At 42.6% G+C, this 23571-nt stretch overlaps 1 protein-coding gene and 1 long non-coding RNA gene across 2 annotated transcripts in view; one reads left to right on the forward strand and one right to left on the reverse strand.

The window, feature by feature from the left end:
* LOC142742400 (transmembrane protein 198) overlaps window positions 1-15715 on the reverse strand; it is a 38251-nt gene extending 22536 nt beyond the window's left edge. The window contains exon 1 of the mRNA XM_075852102.1: window positions 15349-15715. The gene's annotated coding sequence lies outside the window, so the exon portion shown is untranslated. The remainder of the gene's footprint in view (window positions 1-15348) is intronic.
* Window positions 15716-15918: 203 nt separating this feature from the next.
* LOC142740763 (uncharacterized) lies at window positions 15919-21830 on the forward strand. Its single transcript, XR_012880875.1, has 3 exons — window positions 15919-15964; window positions 16767-16910; window positions 21654-21830. It is a non-coding gene; the product is annotated as an uncharacterized LOC142740763 (long non-coding RNA).
* Window positions 21831-23571: the final 1741 nt, after the last annotated feature.

The raw sequence follows: 23571 nt of genomic DNA on the forward strand, positions 1-23571 counted from the left end.
TGAAGAACTTTTTATATATTATTATTGTTGTTGCCAAAGTATTGTTTTGGTATCAAGAAACGCAATACTACACAAAGTATCGGTATCAAAGTCCAAAGTCTGGTATCGTGACAACCCTAGATAGATGAACATAAAACGGTCGCGTGCATAGGGCCTAAACGTACAAATTGATTTGCTTAACAACCACGTTCCGGAGATACAGAAATATATATCTCTCAACTCAAAATCTGAAGTACATCATGCCAGGCATGATAGGAGCAAAAATATATAGAACAAATACTATTTTTTACTGCTATCTCAGCTGTTCTTTCCAACACCACCATAACTATGTGTTTTGGGGGGGGGGGGTTGAGTAGGGAGAGGGGAATAAACCGCTTATTTTCCGCAAGATCAATGGATAGAGCATGTTGAAATACAACATGCCAGATCCTTCATTCGCCCAACATCTGGTGACCGGGGAGAGCCGGGAGACCCCCATACACGCTATGGATCGTTGGCAATTCCCACAAAAACTGGTGGGTTCGACTAACCTTTATTGAATGTATATGGCCACTTTTAGATATAAGACAGTGTGTTAGTGAATCCTCTCATGATCCTATTCCGTTTCACCTTGGTGTCCCTCGTCAAATTGGTCTGGTCTCAAACTGCTGTTTGGGACCTTGAGAGAAGGTGTTTAATTCCTTATTATTTAATAACTAAAAAAAGTTTGTTTTTTTTGTTTAGAAAGCCTGGAGAAATATTTTACCATTTATATATTCTCATTAAAAGTCAGTCATATTTAAGATTTACAAAAGTCACCACTTCCCATTCCCAACAACTGCTTTTAAGGCTATGTTCACACGGAGTATTTTGGGGGAGGAATATCTGCCTCAAAATTCCGTTTGGAACTTTGAGGCAGATATTCCTCTCCCTGCACGCCGATTTTCGCGCAATTATCGCGCCATTTTTTGCCCGCGGCCATTAAGCGCCGCGGGCATAAAACACAGCGAAATACGCTTTCTCTGCCTCCCATTGAAGTCAATGGGAGGTCAGAGGCGGAAGCGCCCGAAGATAGGGCATGTCGCTTCTTTTTCCCGCGAGGCAGTTTTACTGCTCGCGGGAAAAAGACGCCGACGCCTCCCATTGAAATCAATGGGAGGCGTTCTCGGGCCGTTTCTGCCGAGTTTTGAGACGCGGTTTCCGCGTCAAAAAACTCGGCAAAATACCCCGTGTGAACATAGCCTAAGGGTCAACCACATCCTTTACCATCAAACAGATGCAGCAAGATCTTTTCAAAGTGTAACCCCAGGACTAGCAAGATAAGGCCCTTTTACACAGGCCAATTGGGCAAACATGCGTTCATATGAAGTAGAAACTATCGCCTGTCCCCATACATAATTCCTAGTGAAAGGCGCTATTGAGCGCCGATCAACAAGCAGGCTTCTTGATCGGCGTTTCTGGCTAGTGTAAAAGGGCCCATACTGAATTATCTAGAAATCAACAGCAATTTGTCAAGTTTTTTTTATTGTGTTATACTTTAGTTGCTTTCTATGGGCAACACGCCAAGGCCACTTATTCTCTGGTACAGCTTTCATACATAAGACCCACTGTCTACAAAGTGTTGCATTTTGGTAATTTCTTCATTCAGAATATATGGGATTATACATTAATGGCTATTCATCAAATGCTGCATTGAGGGTTGAAGGCAAGGGGTATGCAAAAAAACTATTTGAGGTCACTTTCCATAGCCAACCAAAGTATTATTGGAATTCTTGGAAGCCATAGTTGAAATTTCTATCTAGCCCCTCAACACATTACAACGTAGGCTTTAAGAGGATCAGAAGTCAAAAATTTGTTTGCGGGAGGTCAAAATAAGCATACAGTAAGTCTAAAGGAAACTGATATACTGAAAAGAAATAGGATAGGGGGAGAAGCAAAATGAATAGTAATAGAAAAAGGTGGTGTGGGAGGATGAATGACATAGCGGACATAACAACCAGGGCAAGCAATGAGATATATAATCACATCCTAGCTGCATGCACGGACAGAGACAGCTCAAGCGTAGAAGTGTCTGTAGATAAAGAGACGCGTCGCAATTTGTAGTGTGGTGTACAGACAGGGCCGAAGGGACTTCCACAGGACAGAGACAAGCCGAGCCTAGTCACCAGCTGCTGCCATTCCCACGCTAACATGGGGATCAGAGGAAGCCAAAACCAATTCTGGCACCAGTTTGTAATTCTATGGCCAAAAAATTACCAGCTCGACATGGGAAACACATTTGTGTGCCAGGTGGGACAGAATCCCCTGCTACTCTTAGGATTCCAAAGGACTTAACCCCATTCGCTACCTACAGAGCTACTGTGGTTACATAATTCCAATAAATGGAAAACCATCCATACGTGTATTTCCTCAGACTATTGTTACAGTAGTCAGTTACATCACTACGACCCCCTCGCACACATTTCAGGCCAAGAGTCTTTGGTAGAATCACTACTTAGAGGCTCTGTCACCATATTAGAAGTGGCCTATATTGTACATGATGTGATCGGCGCTGTAATGTAGATTACAGCAGTGTTTTTTCTTTAGGAAAACTATCATTTTTGACGGAGTTATGGCCTATATTAGCTTTATGCTAATGAGTTTCTCAATGGAGAACTGAGCGTGTTTTACTATATGACCAAGTTTGCGTATATTATGTACAATATAGGCCACTTATAATGTGGTGACAGAGCCTCTTTAATCTGCCATGTCCTCCAAAGGTTTGATTCATTGGGACAACGAAACAATGTCAATTCTAATTTCCTTGTTGGTGGATCGGATTAACCTTTCCAAGTTGTCCTGCTCTATACGGTTTACAGAACTATACCAACACCCTCCGTTTCAGCTGTTTTCAGTGGCTATATGTACTATTTTAACTGCACTTTCAAAACACTTGATATGTCAGAGACATATCAGAAGTTTTAATTGGTGGGTGTCCAGGTGTGGAGACCCCCACCATCACTCAAACGATGGTGCAGAAACACTCAGCCGAGCAGTCTACATCTTCAGCTGTGATCGGTGCTCCTCTTTAGGCTGAAGACTATCATTTCAGCGATGGTGGGGGTCTCAGCACCCAGACCCCCACTGATCACAACTTCTGATAGGTCTCGTCTCTATGTGCAGATACTCTTTAATGACCAACAATAAATTTTTATTTTTTTGTCGCCATAGCCATATAATTTGCGCAGCTCATCGTATAAATAATCTGTTATCTTTGTTCTATGGATTGGTGGGATTACAATGATGACAGTTATGTATAGTTATTTTTTTGCTATTGACTGCAGCAATTAAAGAGGCTCTGTCACCACATTATAAGTGGTCTATCTTGTACATGTGATCCGCACTGTAATGTAGATTACAGCAGTGTTTTTTATTTAGAAAAACTTAAATTTTTGACGGCGTTACGACCCATTTTAGATTTATGCTAATGAGTTTCTTAATGCCCAACTGGGTGTGTTTTACTATATGACCAAGTGGGCGTTGTGGAGAGAAGTGTATGACGCTGACCAATCAGTGTCATAGACTTCTCCATTCATTTACACAGAACATAGTGTTCTTACTAGATCAACACACACACGTTACTGAAGTGTCTTGAGAGTTAGACATTTCTACCAACCAGGACGTGATGTCTATTCAGAATCCTGACACTTCATTAATGTTGGTGTGCGATTTACAGCACCTCAAGAGTAATCTTGCAAAATTACGCTGTAAATGACAGCCCAGCGTGATATCGATGTGCTGTGCATCACACACAAACGTTAGCGAAGTGTCAGGATTCTGAATAGACATCGCGTCCTGGCTGGTAGTGATGTCTATTCACTGTCAGGACACTTGAGTAACGTGTGCACATAGTGATCTAGTAAGAACACTATGTGCGGTGTAATTTAATGGAAAATATATAAATAAAAATGTAACAAAAAAAAATTATTTGTTTTGGTGTGTGTATCTGAGGGCCGTAACTTATTTTTCTGTTTATTTAGCGGTGTGATAGCTAATTTTTGCAGGTGAGCTGTAGTTTTTATTGGTACCATTTTGGGGAGCCAAGACGACCATTTTTTTTGGGTTGCCAAGTAGACCAAAAACCAGTAATTGGGAAGGTGCACTCTTCACTGAGATTAAATAATGTTATATTGTAATAGATCAAACTTTTACGGATTCACGATACCAGTTATGTTTACTTTTTTTTTTTTTTTTAACGTTACTTTGCGGAAATTTAAGAAAAAACCCCCAAAACCTTGGTTTAAAGGGGTTGGCCAGGAAAAAAATAATTTTCTAAAGAGTGTCGCCATGTCTTTACTTCCCTAAAACCCCCTACATACCTTATAACCAGTTTGTTTGATCTCAGTCACTTCTGCTCTGTTTGTTTACATCCTTCGGTTCTGGTCCTAGCTATTTCCTGTCTTGTAACCCACCATACCCATGATCCCTTGCTGTACCTGAGAAGACAGCTTACAATCCCATCCCCCTTCCTCAGCATCCTGGCCATCTCTGTATACTGCCACGCCCCTCTACGTTCACAGGGTCACTCCCTGCTCCAATTAGTCACCCAGGTCCCTCCCTGCACACTGTCAAACACCCACTAATAATCATGCTCCTCTGTGTCTCCATCTATCAATGCTCGAATTACAGGCACCCAGCCCCCCACCTGTTTCATAGCCTGATACATGAAAGTCTGGCCACTCCAATCATGTGAGACATCTTCGTACACACAATCCTGCCAGCAAGTCTTCCTCACCTGCTGCCGGATCGATGACAAGAAATCCTATATTCGCACGCAGCGTATCCGCTCTATGCGCCGCAGGGAATTCCTGGCAAAAACAACACACCAAACTAAAGCAGTTCATCACCTGGAAGGTCCGCCGTGGAGAACTCCAGCACCAACTGGCCTGCTAGCATGCCAACCTCCTGGAATGACATTTCATCCCAGGAGATTTGCGTTGCTGAAAATCTGCAGTATTTACGCAACGTGTAAACTGACCCTTACAGTGAGGCAAACATTACTCCACACAATGGCTATAAAGTTGTTTTTTAACATCATTTACCCTAAATGTATGCAAGTTTGTCTCCATACCTCCCAACTTTCAAGTATTGCAAAGAGGGACAACTGATGCGGCGAGCGTAGCGCACCAATTTCTTTCCTTTTAGGTCACACCTCTACCTCCGCCTATACACACCCGGTCTAGCCCACAGTATCATGCCCCAATAGAACCCCACACACAGTACAATGCCCCTGCAGCATAGTTCCCCAATATCTGCCCCCATACAGTACAATGCCCCCATACAGGTTTCTTTTTAGAAGTCCCCCTAGGGTACTTGAACTAGCGATCGTTGGACTATATACTGCAATACTAATGTATTGCAGGATATAGTGATTTTGACAGGCTCTTATTAAGCCCAATAGCAGGGCTTAATAGATGTACAAAAATAGCAGACCTGAGGGCCTTTATCAGGCCCCCAGGCTGCCATGACGACCATTAGCACCCCTCAATCGTGTCACGGGGGCCGATGGTACGTCGGAGGTGGCCGTCACCCTCATTCCGCCTGTTGCAGTGATGTCAGTTGTATTACACAGCAGACACCCACTAAAGCATGGAGTGCACTCAGCCCGCTCCATACTTACCCTTAAAGCTGCCACGCACATAGCATGTCGTTAGGGGTTAAAGAAATGCTTTTTTTTTTTTCTGGAAACCTCTTAAGACGTACCGTTTAAAGAAACACTTTTCTTTTCGCCCTTTCCCATTTAAAAACGTAGCAAGGTGCAAGGTAGACAAGTTTATTAATTTACCTGGTGCTTTATCCCATAGGTAGCTGCCATTGGGTCATGTGATCTCCGCTCTCTGAATCCTACAGAGTCTGCTGTAGGCACCGGAGGTCAGTCTCTGAAGGCACGTCTGAGACTCACATGGAAGCGCTCATAGACTTGCATTGAGAGACTGGTCAGGATTCAGAATGGAGATCAAGTGACATCACAGCAGAATGAAACTGAGCAGCTACCCGTGAAATACAGCACCAGGTAAACCAATACACGACTACCTTGCACCTCACCACATTTCCAAACAGTAGGGGGTGATAAGCCAGAGTGCTTCTTTGAGACTGTATTTTTATTATTGCAGTCCAGCCACAGCTAGAATTCTGCTTCTAAATCTCATAAGAGACAGTCTTTGCGGATTAACAGACATATTAATATTGCAGCTTCAAATAAGATACACACGATCACGTGACAAGAACGCTTTTCCCTCAATGGCCTGACCAAACCATCAATTTCTAGAGTATTCAGTATGCTAAAGACATCCTCAATTCATCACGCAACATAGGCACTTGCCCAGTCTACTCATGAACACGTCCCGACAACGCTCCGTAGGCTGCGGCTACACAGTGCAGTTTTAAAAGGTCGTTTTTGAACCCTCAACCAGGAGTAGATTTTAAAAAAATCACACACACGCACGCGCGCACGTGTGGACGCGTGCGCACACACACACACACACGCGCGCGCTGGAGTGGATGTCAAAGGAGAGACGCGTCACCACGACAACGGCCATGGTAAGTATTCAAGTTTTTGGGGGTTTTTCTACCGTCGATTCCCGCATCCGAAAACCCGCACCACAATGTGGTGCGGTTTTTCGGGCGGAATGTGCCACGGGTTCCAGGTCAGATACGCTGCGTAGTTTTACGCAGTGTATCTGACCCGTGGGAACCTGGTCTTCGGGTGGAAACACACAAGACTAATACATTGCGTAAAACTACTCATCCGTAGTGTGTCCATTCCGGAAGCTGCAGATTTCACCCGAAATAAAAACCACACTAAATTGTGGTGCAGCTTTTCAGGCGGCAGGTCGCTGCGGATGTACTGCAGGAATAAATAAAAAAAAAAATAAATAAAAATAACTTACCACACATGCGTTGTCATGGCGACGGGCCACTCTCTTCTAAACGCGGCTCAGCCTCCTTGGATGACGCTGTACCCCACGTGACCACTGCAGCCTTTGATTGGCTACAGCAGTCACATGGTATGAAACATCAGTCCAGGAGGCTGGGCAGCACTCAGAGCAGAGGATCGTGTCACTAAGAAAACGCGTGGGTGGCAAGTTTAAACTTTATTCATTTCAACTAAAGAAACCAAAACAAAAAAAAACACATCTGCTTTTTGTTGCAGGTTTTACCTCCACATTGAATCCAATGGGAAAAACCCACAACAGAAGATCAGCGATTCAGCAGCATAAATGGACACGCGGTGGAAAAAAAAACCAAAACCCTCAGACGAAACCCCTCAACGGAAGAACAACGCTGATGTGAACACAAACGGTAGTTTGAAAGGCGCCGCCAAAGGAGTCGTTGAAAACACACGCAGGCTCGGCCAAGCGGAGCAAGCACATGTATAGGAGGAATAGCTGTCGGCTGAACGATCATTTGGCTGACAGCTATGTAGCGTTTATGGCCGGCTTTAGACTGCAGAATGAAGGAGTGAGGGTTGGTTTGTTTATATGCTACTATTTTTTTTTTAGCAATCCGACAAATTTTCATTGCCTCCAGCCGTAATAAGTGTGTGTAAATGACCGTTTACGGTTTCCAATTGATAATTAACCTCACATTTTTACGAAGAGTCATTATTGGTCCGCATTACAGAAGTGAAAGGCCTCCCGCTGTCAGCCACCAGTCTGTTCCATAAAGGAATCATTTGCATCCTATCAAATAATTGTTGTGTGTAAACCTTAACCCCTTAAGGACGCAGCCTAGTTTGGGCCTTAAGGCTCAGAGCCCATTTTTCAAATCTGACATATTTCACTTTATGTGGTAATAACGTCGGAATGCTTAAACCTACCCAAGCGATTCTGAGATTGTTTTCTCGTGACACATTGGGCTTCATGTTCGTGGTAAAATTTGGTCGATATATTCAGTGTTTATTTGTGAAAAATTGCAAAATTTAGAGAAAATTTACAAAAAATAGCATTTTTCAGAATTTAAATGCATCTGCTTGAAAACCAGACGGTTATACCACCCAAAATAGTTACTAGTTCACATTTCCCATATGTCTACTTTAGATTGGCATCGTTTTTTGAACATTATTTTATTTTTCTTGGACGTTACAAGGCTTAGAACATAAACAGCAATTTCTCATATTCTTAAGAAAATTTCAAAAGCCTTTTTTTGAAGGTACCTCTTGAGTTCTGAAGTGGCTTTGAGGGGCCTATGTATTAGAAACCCCCATAAAACACCCCATTTTAAAAACTAGACCCCTCAAAGTATTCAAAACAGCATATAGAAAGTTTTTTAACCCTTCAGGCATTTCATAGGAATTAAAGCAAAGTGGAAATGAAATTTGCAAATTTCATTTTTTCTGCTGAATTTCAATTTTATTCAATTTTTTTTCTGTAACAGAGAAGGTTTTACCAGAGAAATACTACTAAATATGTATTGTCCAGATTCTGCAGTTTTTAGAAATGTCCCACATGTGGCCCTACTGCGCTCGTGGACTAAAACACAAGCCCCAGAAGCAAAGAAGCACCTAGTGCATTTTGAGGCCTCTTTTTTATTAGAATATATTTTAGGCAGCATGCCAGGTTTGAAGAGGTGTTGAGGTATCAAAACAATGGAAACCCACCAGAAGTGACCCCATTTTGGAAATTACACCCATCAAGGAATTAATTTATGGTTTTTGTTATCATTTTGACCGCACAGTTTTTTCACAGCACCTATTTGAATTGGGCTGTGAAATGAAAAAAATGATATTTTTTCCAATAAGATGTCATTTTTGATCAAAATTTCTTATTTTCACAGGGAACAACATACCCCATTTTGTTGCCCAATTTGTCCTTAGTGCGGCAATACCCCATTTGTGGTGATAAACTGCCGTTTGGGCCCATGGGAGGGCTCAGAAGGAAAGGACCACCATTTGGCCTACTGGAGCTTTTCTGGTGCTAAGTCATGTATGCAGAAGCCCCTGAGGTACCAGTACAGTTGAAACCCCCGAGAAGTGACCCCATTTTAAAAACTACACCCCTTAAGACATTCATCTAGAGGTGTAGTGAGCATTTTGACCCCACAGGTACTATGTAAAAGATAATGCGCAGCAGATGGTGCAGTGTGAGATTTGCAATTTTATATATATATATATGCCATTTCAGTGTCCAATATAGTGTACCCAGCATGCACCACCGGAGATATACACCCCTTAAATTGTAATGTGGGTTCTCCTGGGTACGGCAATACCCTACATGTGGCTGTTATCAGCTGCCTGGGCATACGGCAGGGCTCAGAAGGGAAAGATGAGGGGGGTAAGCTGTGCGGAGTGCATCAGGGTAAATTAAAAATCAAGGGATGTATGATACATTTTAAAACAATCTTTTATACAGAGCCCTGGTTTTTCGGGACACGTGTCGCATTGGTATATTGTGTTCTTCCTTATCCCCCTCTTATAGCAGACTCTGCACCTCTTTTGACTCTTTCCCTTTCCACCGGTTTGGGGAACTTCTCCTGGAAAGTGTTGCCCTGGTATGATGTGTGTGGCCTCGCTTCCAGAAGTACTGGGTGCCCCCCCTTCCTGGTCCCTAAAGATTAGATCTTGAAATTCCAGGAAAGTTCCCCTCTGGCCTGCACATCGACGTAGCACGTACGCATTGTACAAAGCCATCTGTATGATGTGCCCGGCCAGCTTCTTATACCACACCGCATGGCGCTGTAGGGCTTCAGGACTTGATTTGACAAGTCCACCCCTCCCATGTACCTATTGTAGTCCAGGATGCAGTCTGGTTTGGGGGTGGCCTTTCCTTCATATATCCTAAATCTGTAGGCACAGCTTATACATCTTCACGCAGGTACTGGCGGAATTGAACCCTCCCTTTAAAATGTACCAGAGACTCATCAATAGAAAAACACTTCTCGGGGGTGTATGCTTGGGAAAACCGGGCACTGAAACGGTCTAATAGGGGTCTCCGTTTATACAAACGGTCAAAACTGGGGTAATCTCGGGGTGGGCACGGCTCATTATCAGTATAATGTGAGAAGCGAAGTATTGCCTCTATTTATTTTTTTAGGTTCCAGTTCAGTTCTGAAGTTGCTTTGAGGGGACTATATATTAGAAACCCCCATCAAACACCCCATTTTAGAAACTAGACCCCTCAAAGTATTCACAACAGCATTTAGAAAGTTTATGAACCCTTTAGGTGTTTCACAAAAATTTAGAGCAAAGTAGAGGTGAAATTTACTTTTTTTTTTTTGTCAGAAAATCCTCTTTATACCATTTTTTTTATAACACAAAAGGATTTATCAGAGAAACGCAACTTAATACGTATTGCCCAGATTCTGCAGTTTTGAGAAATATCCCACATGTGGCCCTAGTGCGGTAATGGACTGAAGCACCGGCCTCCGAAGCAAAGGTGCACCTAGTGGATTTTGAGCCCTCTTTTTTATTAGGCACCATGTCCGGTTTGAAGAGGTCTTGTGGTGCCAAAACATTGGAAACCCCCCAAAAGTGACCCCATTTTGGAAACTAGACCCCTTGAGGAATGCATTGTAGTTTTCTTGGGGTGCATGCGGATTTTTCATCAGTTTTTATTCTATTTTTAGGTGGCGTGGTGACTAATAAACAGCAATTCTACTATTGTTTTTTTATTCTTTTTTTTTTACAGCGTTCACCGTGCGCTATAAATGACATATTCACTTTATTCTGCGGGGCGATACGATTACGGCGATACCAGATGTTTATAGTTTTTTTTTATGTCTTATGGCGTTTGCACAATAAAATACGTTTTGTAAACAATCATTCACTTTTTGTGTTACCTTATTCTAAGAGCCAGAACTTTTTTATTTTTCAATCAATAAAGCCGTGCGAGGACTTATTTTTGGCGTAACGAACTGTAGTTTCCATCAGTACCATTTTTAGGTACATGCGACTTTTTGATCTCTTTTTATTCCATTTTTTGGGAGGTGAAGTGACCAAACAATTGTGATTGTGGTACGGTTTATTAATATTTTTTTTTACGGCGTTCACCGTGCGGGATAAATAACAAAATAATTTTGTAGTTCAGGCCGTTACGGACGCGGCGATACCAATTATGTATAGTTTATTTGTTTGTTTATATCTTTTTATTAATAATAAAGACTGATAAGGGAAAAAGTGGGACTTTTACTTTTATTACTTTTAAAACTTTTATTTTCTTATTTTTACACATCTTTTTTTAACTTTTTTTTTACTGTATTACTTTGTCCCACTAGGGGACTTGAGGGCAGGAGGCCCTGATCGCTATTCTAATACACTGCACTACATGCGTAGTGCAGTGTATTAGAACTGTCAGCTACTCACTGACAGCAAGCATAGTGGGTCCTGACGTTGTCAGGACCCACTAGGCTTCCGTCTATGGCATAGCCGGACGCCATTGTTTGGTGTCCGGTTGCCATAGTCACCATCGCCGGCCGCTATCGTGTAGCAGGCCGGCGATGGCGGATTAACCCCTAAGAAGCCGCGATCGCTATTGAACGCGGCTTCTGAGGGGTTAATCGGCGGGGGAGCTCCGCGATCGGTCCCGGCACATTGAGCAGTGATAGTCTGCTGTCGGAAACAGCAGCTATCACAGCTCATGAACGCGCCCCGCGCGAACGGCGCCGTGTTTACTCCATGACCTACTATTAGGTCACTGAGCGCGAACGCTACAGTTAGCATGACCTAATAGTAGGTCATGGAGCGTTAAGGGGTTAATCATAAGGTCAACGCAAAGTCGTGAACCTGTAATCCCAGCCATAGGGGTGGGGGGGGGGAAATCACCGAAGGGCTCTAGGTCCCGCGGCGTACAGCCTCCTGCAAACAGCCCAATTTGGGATCCGCGTGACACGGGGGCTGAATATGGCCCCCATAGAACTTTAGACCCATACTGTACCCCAGATTTGAAAAAAAAAAGGCACAAGTAGGTGGCATGCTTGATACCTGCCAATAGCCCAATATTTCACAGGACTGCGCCGAGAACCAGACGTGAAAAACACGCAGTGTAAGCAAATTTGCATTAAAAGGGTCATAGCAACCAGATTGCAGCTTTCATTTTTCCTGAGCTGGTTTGCAAATGTTTGGTTGCTACAGGCAAAACAGTTCTGCTTTTTTAAATTCATGAGGCCTGTGCTAAATCACAACTATGAGTGCGCTGTATCCTTTATAGGGCTCCATTAACCAATATTTTTGAGCTGTATGAATAAAGCAGACGTGTCCCTGTAATATGTAGTTCGGTTTCGCGCATAGCTCCATGTGCTTCGGGAGAGAAAAGCTTTATACGTACAGAATCTGATGGAGCATGGAGAACGCCACAATTCATATGCATTTCTATGGATGCCTTATTACAGCTCTGCACAAAACAGCCGAACTATGAGCTTCTGCATGAGGCCATACGGAACAGAAAGATCCTCTTTAGGGCCAGTTGACCGAGTTTGTTTTTTTACACGTTTGACGCGGAAACACTCTCGGAAAACGCTCCAATAAACGTCCGAAAATGCCTCCTTGATTTCAATGGGAGGCGGAGGCGTTTTTTTCCGTGTGCAGAAAAACCGTCTCGCGGGAAAAAGAAGCGCCATGCCCTATCTTCAGGCGTTTAAGTCTCTGACCTCCCATTTACATCAATGGGAAGCAGAGAAGGCGTATTTCGCTGCGTTTTTGGCCGCGGGTGAAAAACGCGGCCAACAGCGTGCCAGCAAATCAAAATCTGCCTCAAATTTTCAGACGGAATTTTGAGGCAGAACTTTCTGCCTGCATAAAAGTGTGTAAACATACCCTTATACTTGTGCTGATTTAAAAAAAAATTCGAAGTTCCCCTATGGGTATAGTTGGCACCCTGGAATTTCAAATTAGGCTTGCAGGAGCCTTGACTAATGGACATGCTGCCTTTCAGCCAATCACTTGACAGGAGTTGCTTATTGGTCTGGTCATTGGCTAGAGTGAGACATATGTCAATGAGATTAAAGGGCACGGTACCATATTGTGGCGTCTGCATGTGACCGACACCACCCCCACTTGCAGCGGTGAATGGCCACACGATTGTGCCGGAAAAATTTGTCACCACAATTGAGGCGGATATCAGTTGCATGCGGACGTTGCCATGTGGGACCCGATTGGCTCATTTATATTAGCAGCGGATGTGACTTCAGTGTACCAAATGCCCACGGAACAACATCTAAAATAAAGATAACCAGCAGCAGCAACCTATAAAGCAGTGGTCTACAACCGGTGGCTCTAGATGTCGTGAAACTACAACTCCAAGCATGCACTAATCGTTGTAGAGCCAGCTTAAACACCACAGCTCTAGGGAAACAGGCGCTCTGCTATAGTCATCTCAAAGGGGAAGCAAATAGAGACAGAGCCGCTTTAGAGTGTCAGTCCATATCACCAGGGTCTGGCAACCCCCAAAGATCTGTGTATAGCAGTGCACGAGAGGGGCAGCCAGCAATAGAGAGATTCATGTGGAGTAGCTGGAGTTCAGCAGAGGAATGCCGTCCATGCCAAATAAACACGTCCCCAGTGTCCCCTCTACTGTCCCAGACAAATGTCAGGTCTTACAAAGCTGCTGCTCAGATTCATTCCGATGAGCATCCTTCAACATTAGCAAATATGCAAACCGCACGCAGGCCACAGACACATGCCACCATTTCTAGATATCCTTAGGCAGCGTTCACATGTTGCGATAGTGTGCCGTGCATCTCTTAAAGAGGAAACCTAAAAATAAATAAATATATATCCTGTATAAACCACACAGCCAATAGCCACATGGCAAAACCATGGTAAAAGCTCTTAAAATAATACACGTCTTAAGTGAACAGCAATGGATTGTTGATAACTTTGTGTCCCATAAACAAGTATTTGTAATAATGAGACCAGTCGTCTAATGTAAATCCACCGCCGGTAAGCTCAATGTGTCAGATTTTTAAAGATTTTTCTAACCATACAAAACATGACTTCTCATTAATTTGGCACTAGAGACCGAGGGTTGTAGTTTTTATTTTTTGTTTTGCAAAAATGACGCTGCGATCGCACCACGTGAATACATCCAAAGACATGGATACCGAGATACATACTTGCTTGTGTGTATGAAAACAGTCAGAAACATTTTAAGATCAATCATATTTTGGCGGCGTTTTATTTTGAACATGCAATTTTCAAGTCCTATACAAAAAAAAAAAAAAAAAAAGCCATACCCAGAGCATGCTACGTGTTGAAAAACAAACAAACACACCACGACCACCCCAAACCGAAATGCTGTGCGAGTCGCCTCGTCAGTGATTCACAATACATCTTACCGCAGCAAAATTCTGCAAAAAGTCCTGTACAACGTAAATGAATGGGATTTTAACAAGTCCCATCCACTCACCTTGTAAATTATCTGTAGCGGAGGATTATAGACAGGCCGCGAATATTCAAATCCACACGACGGCCTCCACGTTGCGGAAACCTCTCATTGATATGAAATCTACGGCTGTATCGGGACCAAAATCTGTTCCACGCGGATATCAATGTGGATTTGTAGGTCGACTCCACAGGGGTAACTTTTATGCTGTGTGTGAACCCAGCCCAAGACCGCTTACTGATGTGACTGTTGTGAGAATAATGGGGGTTCACGCTTTATTCAACCTTCAGTGCATTTTTACCGGCACAAATATCACTTGCCGTGTCTGTAGAAGGGGCGTGGCTTATACAAAGTGCGACTGACATTTTCGGCCACTTTTCTGGCGTGGTTTAGTAGCCTGCACCATTATCCCCGGCAGCTTTGTTTCCATATACGATATTCTGACTGGCATACCCCTATATTACTAGAAATATCAGGAGGATTACCGGAAGAGTTTGGTTGAGGTCCTGCCACATCAATCCCAAGAACAGGGGCGCCATGCCTCATCACCCTCCGTTGGTGACACAGAAACATGCACCTTAATGGGGGTATCCGCACAGCCACCCCTGTTCTTGGCTACGGGGGGCTCCCAGCAATCCTTCTGATACGCTATAAAAGTGAGAAACCCCTTTTAATAAAAAATAAAACATTCATTTTAAACAAAACTGCAAATACACAACCCTCATGTAGACCTATCGCGCATACACCACGGGACTCTCGTATCTTTACGTCGCACAGCTGAGACATTTTCTCCAGCACAGGTAACATCACGATATCTTAGATCATTAACACTTCAGTAGCCGGATTTCACATTGGCAATAACCCAACCACATGCAACTTCAGTCACCAGCACAATGACACCTAGAACACCCAGAAACGCATTAACTCCTTCACTGCCAGAGGACCACTGAAGAGCGGTAAAAAGGGTTAACAGTAATCCACAGCATTAAAGTACAGAGATTCAGGATTATTTTACCAGATCACTGACGGATGGTGGAAAATGATCTCCAGGCAGAAAGTAGTCACTTCCTCCGTCAGCAGCCGGGGATCCTAGAGGGAAGGGGGGTGGGGAGATGCTGCTGGCGGCTTGTGGTAACTTTTCAGCGTTTCATCCTCTTCATTATTATTAGAGACGGTGGTTCTTGTAAATGGCTGCAGGGCTCCGGCCAGGACAGTTAATAACAGCTCAGTGCAGCGCCCAGCACAGCCGCCACATCTGCAGCCCTCACACCAGCCATGTCCCACTATCTGAAACCACATTCAAACTCACTACAAGCCTTTCTCCTCAGAACAGCTGAAAGGTGACGTCACCGATCACGACCGTACCATAACAGTGGCGGGGGGAGGTCGTCAGGGTGGCAAATCGCAATTGTTTGACGTTCCGGATATATTTACTAGAAATCCTGGCGGTTAGTTTACTGCAGAAGATGACCGTAACTGGTTTAGGTTCGCATATGTTTACATGATCGTGGTTGCGGTGAATACAAATTATCGCACCCCTCCTCAGTGTGCAAATGGATTGATCTATAGTTAAATGTAACGTGGTGGGAGAATGAGAGCAGAGGATGTGACTGCCGCTGTTTATATGGGATGTACGTACAGGGACCGCACAGCTAATGGGATAGCGTGGGAAACGGCCGCGCGCTTAGACAGGGAGATGTAGGGCAAGTATTTTTGGATGAGCGCTTCACGACGGTTGTGGAGCTACACAAGATGCCACAGACAATACAATGGGGCAGATTTACTAATACTAATTTAAGAACAGATGTTTGCGCCTCCCTAGACAATTGTAAAAAGTGTCTCGGGAAATGGGCGTGGCTTAAAAAGTCTAGGGGGAAATGGGCGTGGTTTAAAATGTGCCAAACGAAGCCAACCAAGTGATGGTATTAGGCTGTGTTCACACGCTTGACAAAAAACGTCGCAGAGCTGTTTTCAATGGAAAACAGCCCCTGTTTTTCAGCCTTTTTTACAGCCGTTTTTAGAGCTGTTTTTCTATTGAGTCAATGAAAAACGGCTCAAGAAGTGACATGCACTTCTTTTTACGAGGCGTTTTTTACGTGGCCGTTTTTAAACACCTTCCATTAGATGCCCACTAAACGTATATTATGGAGTATAGGAGATGTGGGACAAAGTTCAAGCTTTATGGGCTCCATATATTTGGAATTGTGACTCACTATTTTATAACCATACTATAATTGAATAAAACATTATACAGGGACCACTAATACCACCATGCAGTGGTCAAATACCAGTTACTCACTGGCTCTCTTCAGAATATCATCACTCTGTAGACCGTGTTCATGAATACAGTACAGTTAAATTGAATAATTTACAGGTGACGTCTTCTCTGATTGTAATCGTTCACTTTCCCTTTTCTTTTTTATTGCGGCCCAGACCACCATGAAGACTTCTTCCAGACACGATTTCCTCTGCAGACTATCCTGCCCAGATATCTTTGGCTCATCGCTTTTCCAGCACATCCCCACTCTCTACACAAAATTACCACCCTGCTTTCTGCAAGTCCTGCTGTTTCCGAAGGTGCCCTTATTACAGTACCTGCTGTGCTGCACCGTGCCCTCAAATACAATTCTTCCGAAAATAATGGTGTCATAATTAAAGTTAAAACAAAAATAATAGTGCCAGTTAGTGTGCCCATAAATAATAGTGTTGTAATGTTAGTGCCCCTGAAAACAATAGTGTTAAATACATAGAGCCCCGAAAATAAGAGTTCCAGACAGATTGTGCCCCCTAAAATAATAGTGCCAAACAGATAGTTCCTTAGGCAGTTATAGTGCCTCCTTTAGGCCACATAGGACCGTGCATTACGGTCCGCATACTATCCGCAATTGTGGATAGTATAGGACACACATTGGGCCATCCGTGCCATAATCACGGACCGTGCACACGTCTACGGTTGTGTGCATGAGGCCTTAGTGCCACACACATTAATAGTGCCCACCACAGTAATAGTATCCCACATACTTCCTCAGAAAATAATAGTGCCAAACAGATAGTCCCTTATGCAGGAATAGTGCCCCAGCCACTAAAAGTGCCCCACACATTAATAGTACCCACCACACTAATAGTACCCACATACTTCCCCAGAAAAAAATAAAACTAATAATTACCTAACCCTGTTACCGCCACGAACAGAGCAGGTCAGCCTTTGGCCTGCACGATTAGGCCCAGTTCACACTGAGTTTTGTGACGCAGAAACCGCGTCGGAAAACACGCCAAAAAACGGCCCGAAAATGCCTCCCATTGATTTCAGCGGTAAAATACGCTCACGGGAAAAAGAAGCGACATGCTCTATCTTCGGGCGTTTACGCCTCTGACCTCCCATTGACATCAATGGGAGGCAGAGAAAGCGCATTTCGCAACATTTTTGCCCGTGGCGCTAAATGGGTGTGAGCGAAAAACGCAGCGAAAAAGGGCAAATGGAATTTTGAGGCAGAATTTTCGTGTGAACTCAGCCTTAGTGACCCGGTTTGTAGGTTTCATGTCTAAAGTGAACTGTAGCCTACAAGAGAGTGAATGGCGAGGCAGACAGTCAAAGGCTCCCTGCCCTTCCATAGGATTCAGTTATTTTAAATGCTAAACTGCACGTGGGAATCTTACTCATAGGCACTTGTGGCTTGTGCAGCAGGTCAGACCTTATATAAGGTTCGCCCCTGTTTTATAAGAGTTTCGTTTTAGAGAGTTGTGAGACGCCTTAAAGGGAATGTGACATCTCAATTCGTTTATAACTGCGCCCCTGTATGTCTAAGAAAATAAAGTAAAGGGTTCCAGGGGCATCATTGTAGGGGAATGTTCACAAACAAAACTCAAAAACTTCTGAAAATACGGAGCTGTTTTCAAGGGAAAACAGCTCCTGGTTTTCAGACAATTTTTGTGCAACTTGCATTTTTGGCAGCGTTTTTTACGGCTCCAAAACCGTCCCAAGAAGTGACCTGCACTTCTTTTTCGTGGCCGTTTTTTACGCGGCTTTTTCAAAACGGCTGCGTGAAAAAACGGCCCGTCGGAACAGAATGACGTTTTTCCCATTGAAATCATTTGGCAGATGTTTGGACGCATTCTGCTTCTGATTTTTCAGCTGTTTTTCGTCCGTTTATGGCCAAAAATAAGCGGTGTGAACGTACCCTCAACATTTATTCTTGGGCCTGAACAATGTGATCTGTCTCCTTCAACTCAAACAATAAATACTTTTGTGGAAATGCACATACATTATCTCTTGTGGAATCTATAGCTACTTGTTACATTGTTTCATATAGTTCATCTCACAAACAAAGCTCGGCTTTATAAACTGAACGCACAAGGTTTCGGATTCTGTAGTAGCCTGGGAGGTTACGTAGGTTTAACACATAACCAAATACTGTGTCTTTGTGACGAGCAAACATATAGGCATAGATATTTTACTTACATTGTGTTTGTCTTCAGGATATCCCAGATGGACCTCATTGGTGTACAACAGTATAGCTCAGTAGTTCTCAAACTGTAAGATGCCCCCCGGTTGCTGATGTGATGAGGATGGGGGGCAGTTTTGACACGAGTGCAGGTGTACCGATCCCTCCTGATGAATGGAGATGGCTGCAGGAGGGCGAAGTTACATGCAAGCAGAGTGGAGCAGGGCCTTTAATTGCTCGTTAAAAATAAGACAGTAGGGTTTGGCCCTGTTCACTTTAGCATTTCTGCTTCCATTCATAACGGAATTAGGGCGGATTTACACGAACGCGATATACGTCCGTGCCACCCGCGTGTTTTTCACGTGTGTCGCACGGACCTATGCATGTCTATGGGGCAGTGCAGACTGTCAGTGAGTCCGCTGCGTAAACTCACGACAGGTCCTATATTTCTGCGTTTTTCGCACATCACGCACCCATTGAAGTCAATGGGTGCGTGAAAATCACGCGCACCACACGGAAGCACTTCCGTGGGACGCGCGTTATTCGCGCAACAGCAGTCCAAAGTATGTTTGGAAACAGAAAAGCACCACGGAGCCGTTAAGTGCCTTTTGCGCACTCAAAACGCCACATTTTTTGCGTGCGCAAAAACGCACACGCTCGTGTAAATCCGCCCTAAGAGATATGGCAGATCCGTTTTTGAACAGGTCCTATTGACTTATAATCTGGGCGATGAGGGGTTGGGGTCTAACTTTCCATCATGCATAAAGAAGAAGTCTACTACCTTTCCATCTCTCTCCCTTTGTCCGCAGGTTGATATTTTTGTCCGACTAGTCGTTAATGATTTGAGAAATTTACAAACTAATTTTCATGATAATTTATGTCTAGGTGAACGTAAGGCCTTAAAAGAACTTAGGCTCATAAAGGACATTATATTTAAACCTGCGGACAAGGGGGGCAATATTGTAGCATGGCCGAGTGACATGTACGAGAAGGAGGCCATGAGACAACTTAATGATGCACAAACCTACAGGGTCTTGGACCATAACCCCACTTCCCTCTTTAAAAGTAAACTCGAGGAAATCTTGGAGAGGGCTCTCAGGAATGGAATTATTACTAAGGAGGTATATGGTGGACTGATGGTGAGTGAACCTAAAATCCCCACCCTATACCTCTTACCAAAAGTCCATAAGAATGTACAGTGTCCTCCTGGTCGCCCTATTATTTCCGAGATTGGAAGTCTATGCAAAGTCTCATGTAGATTCATAGATTTTTATCTCAGACCACACGTTCAGACCCTTCCCTCGTATACACGTGACTCCAATGACATTTTGCTATCCCTGGAGGGTTTGAAGTTTGAGCAGGATATGTTTATGGTCACAAGCGATGTCGAGTCCTTGTATACTTGTATCCATCAGAGTCATGGCCTGCGTGCGTGCAGATTCTTTTTACAATCTGGGAATCTGGCATCTGATCTTGTTGAACTTGTCCTTGAGCTCTTAGAGTTTGTGCTCTGTCACAATTTCTTTGTCTTCAAGGACAAATATTATCTCCAGAACCGCGGTACAGCGATGGGGGCTACTTGTGCCCCGTCGTATGCAAACCTTTTTATGGGTTTCTGGGAGCGACAAATGATTTTGGATGAACAGAACCCATTTGAACTATCTGTCATTTCATGGAGGAGGTTCATAGACGATGTTCTGTTTGTTTGGCAGGGTTGTGAACGTGACTTGACATTATTTCTGGAATATTTGAACAAAAATGACATAAATGTCAAACTCACCAGTAAATATAGTCAATCTGAGATTGAATTTTTGGATCTCAAAATCTCTATTGCGTCCGATGGTCGGGTGGTCACTGACATTTTTAGGAAAGATACCTCCGTAAATTCCTACTTGAAGGCTGACTCCTCACACCCTAGACATGTGATAAAGGCCATTCCGCGGGGACAATTTATACGTGCAAGACGTATTTGTTCCTCGGATGTCTGTTTTGAGAATAGGTCCAATGATCTAACTGAGAGATTTATCAGGAGGGGCTATGATAGTCTCCACCTTAAGAGGGAATACGAGTATGTAAGGACCCTGAAAAGAAATGATCTTCTTAAACCTAAAACAAAACAACCTAAAAGTTCCTCTGTGAGATTTATTTCTGGATATAATAAGAATTGGAATTCTATACGTGACATTTTTCATAAACATTGGTCTGTGCTACATACAGATAAACGATTGAATAAAATATTGCCCAATACTCCAGCTATGACTCCGCGTCGTAGTCCAAATTTACGGGACATGTTGGTTCGTGGTCATTACGTTCCTCCTATAAACAGGTACATATTTGGTTCCAAGGGGCCTAGATGGGGCAATGTACCATGTGGGTCCTGTGGCGCCTGTTAAGTTATGGAAAAAAACAACTCATTTACAGGGTCTGATTTGGGCAGATCATACAATATAGTACACTTTGTCAACTGTAATGTGCGAAATGTGATCTATCACGCACAATGTCCCTGTAATAAAATCTATGTGGGAATGACCACAAGGGAACTGAAAGTACGCGTGATGGAGCACATTCGTGACATTAAAGGGATTGCATATGGAGAATTTGATGAGAATTTCGGTGATCGAAACAAACCACTGGCTAGACACTTTAGGGACTACCATGACAGGAATTGGAGGTTACTGAAGGTTAGGGGGATTGATAGGATCTATCAGGGAAATTGTGGTGGTGATACTTTTAGAGAGCTCCTACGGAAGGAGACCAAATGGATAGTTATTTTGGACACTGTCTCCTCGAGGTTTGAATGAATCTCAAAGCTTTGCATCTTTCTTGTAAGTATTGTTCTATGTTTTTAATTATTTTATTTTGCTACTATTTTGTTTAGATTCTATACGATTATTCCTGACCTGAGCTGAGCTTTGATGAATTGAATGACTGGGTAACTACACGTCCTGGGACATTGAAGAAGACGAGAACAACTATAACTATGAATTTATATGTGTATGATAATTGGCTATATGAGGGTTAATACCCGCCTTGGTGATAGTATGATTAATCACATGTGTTGATGGTTATGTAAATTATTTTCATTTTATTATATTTTTTGGTCTATGTACGTTTTATATATATATATATATATATATATATATATATATATATATATATATATATATATATATATATATTTTCATATTTTTTTGATGTATTTATTACTATTATCTATTATATTCACTGATAACAATAATATATGTATTTCATTATTTTGTTATTTGTTTTAAATTTGAACATTATCGATGCAGTACAAAGTTATTTTTATTTTTTTGATTCCTATCTTTAGTGTTTCATTATATTAAGTACACAATATTCACGGTTAATACTTAATTATATTTATATTGGCGGGTTTCTGTCAGGGTGGGTGCGGATTGTTTTGGTATGGAGGTTGGACCCGATGTGTCCTATTGAGTGGAGGGCCCCCGCTCATGTGGCGCATCTGGTGTCCGCCCTGTGCTTGACCGATGCTGCTCCACCTCGACATGCACCTGTTTATTGTTTAATATTATTTTGAACATATTTAAATATATATGTATATACATCATCATCATCTATAACATACAATCTCATCAATTATTATTAAGTATTTATTATCTAGTATTTATTATTATTATTATTATTTCTCTTTCTATTTTTATTTATTTTTACATTTATTTTTATTTATTTTATTTACTTTATTTAATTAATTATTTATTTACTTATTATTATCTTATTGTTTATGATGTATGTGGAATTCATTTACTTAATTATATTATTTTCACCTTCTTATTTATGCACTTTTTTGCACTGTTTATATTGTATATATGTGTGAATATTATATATTTACATATGTTTACCATTATAATCTTCCAAAATATTTATCACATTCATATTAATGTAATGTTATGTAAATGTTATAAATTTTATTTTTTGGTGTCATTAGTATATGTAATTAATTTAATTAAAATTAATTTGAGTGCCATTTTTTATTATATATATTCTTTGTATAAATTGTTTGGTTGTTTTCTATCTGTAATTGTATTGGTAAAACGTTATTTCATTATTTATTACTATATACCGTACTCTTTATAACAACATATCTTCAATGTACCGTACAGGATGTTTTGGTCATGTGACTTTTTTAGGTTGCGTGTGGTGTGCTATTTGGAATCCATCCGATTGGGCGTTTATGGTCTGACATGAGGAATTGCCTTACTGACTATGTCCTCACGCTGATCCATTCCGGCGTTGAACTGTTTGGGCGTTGTCATGGATACCCGCCTGCAGTATTTACAGGCCGCTGGTCATTGATATCATTGAGGGGAGTGATTCGCTCTTCGTCTATGGATGAACCATACCGTATCAGCGGTCATTTGTTCAGATGTTGTCTACGCCACTCGCCCGTGTTTAGTATATCCCTTTCAGTCACTTACGAGATCAAGAGGCGTGTCCTGCTCCTTTCTCGTGGGTGAACCGCATTTACTCCCATGGTTGACACGCATATCTGCGCGTCATGGCAACGGCGCGGCGCCGTTTGCTTCAGTGGGAGGAGAGGGGGTGGTTCCCTTTTTGCACACCATTGGTCATCTTCCTCCGGGTCTAGAGTATTTAAACTTTGGCTGTCAAGGTAGTAGCACACCTCCTGACGAAGGTTGCGAAACGCGCGTCGAGGTGCTGCTGTCCAGGTGTACTATCTCTCCACCATGTCCTCTGCAGGTATATTTGACTATATAACTATTGTAGTTTAAATCCTCATACTGTTTTAGTGCTCC

This window comes from Rhinoderma darwinii, chromosome 2 (assembly GCF_050947455.1).
Source record: "Rhinoderma darwinii isolate aRhiDar2 chromosome 2, aRhiDar2.hap1, whole genome shotgun sequence".
Lineage (NCBI taxonomy): Eukaryota > Metazoa > Chordata > Amphibia > Anura > Rhinodermatidae > Rhinoderma > Rhinoderma darwinii.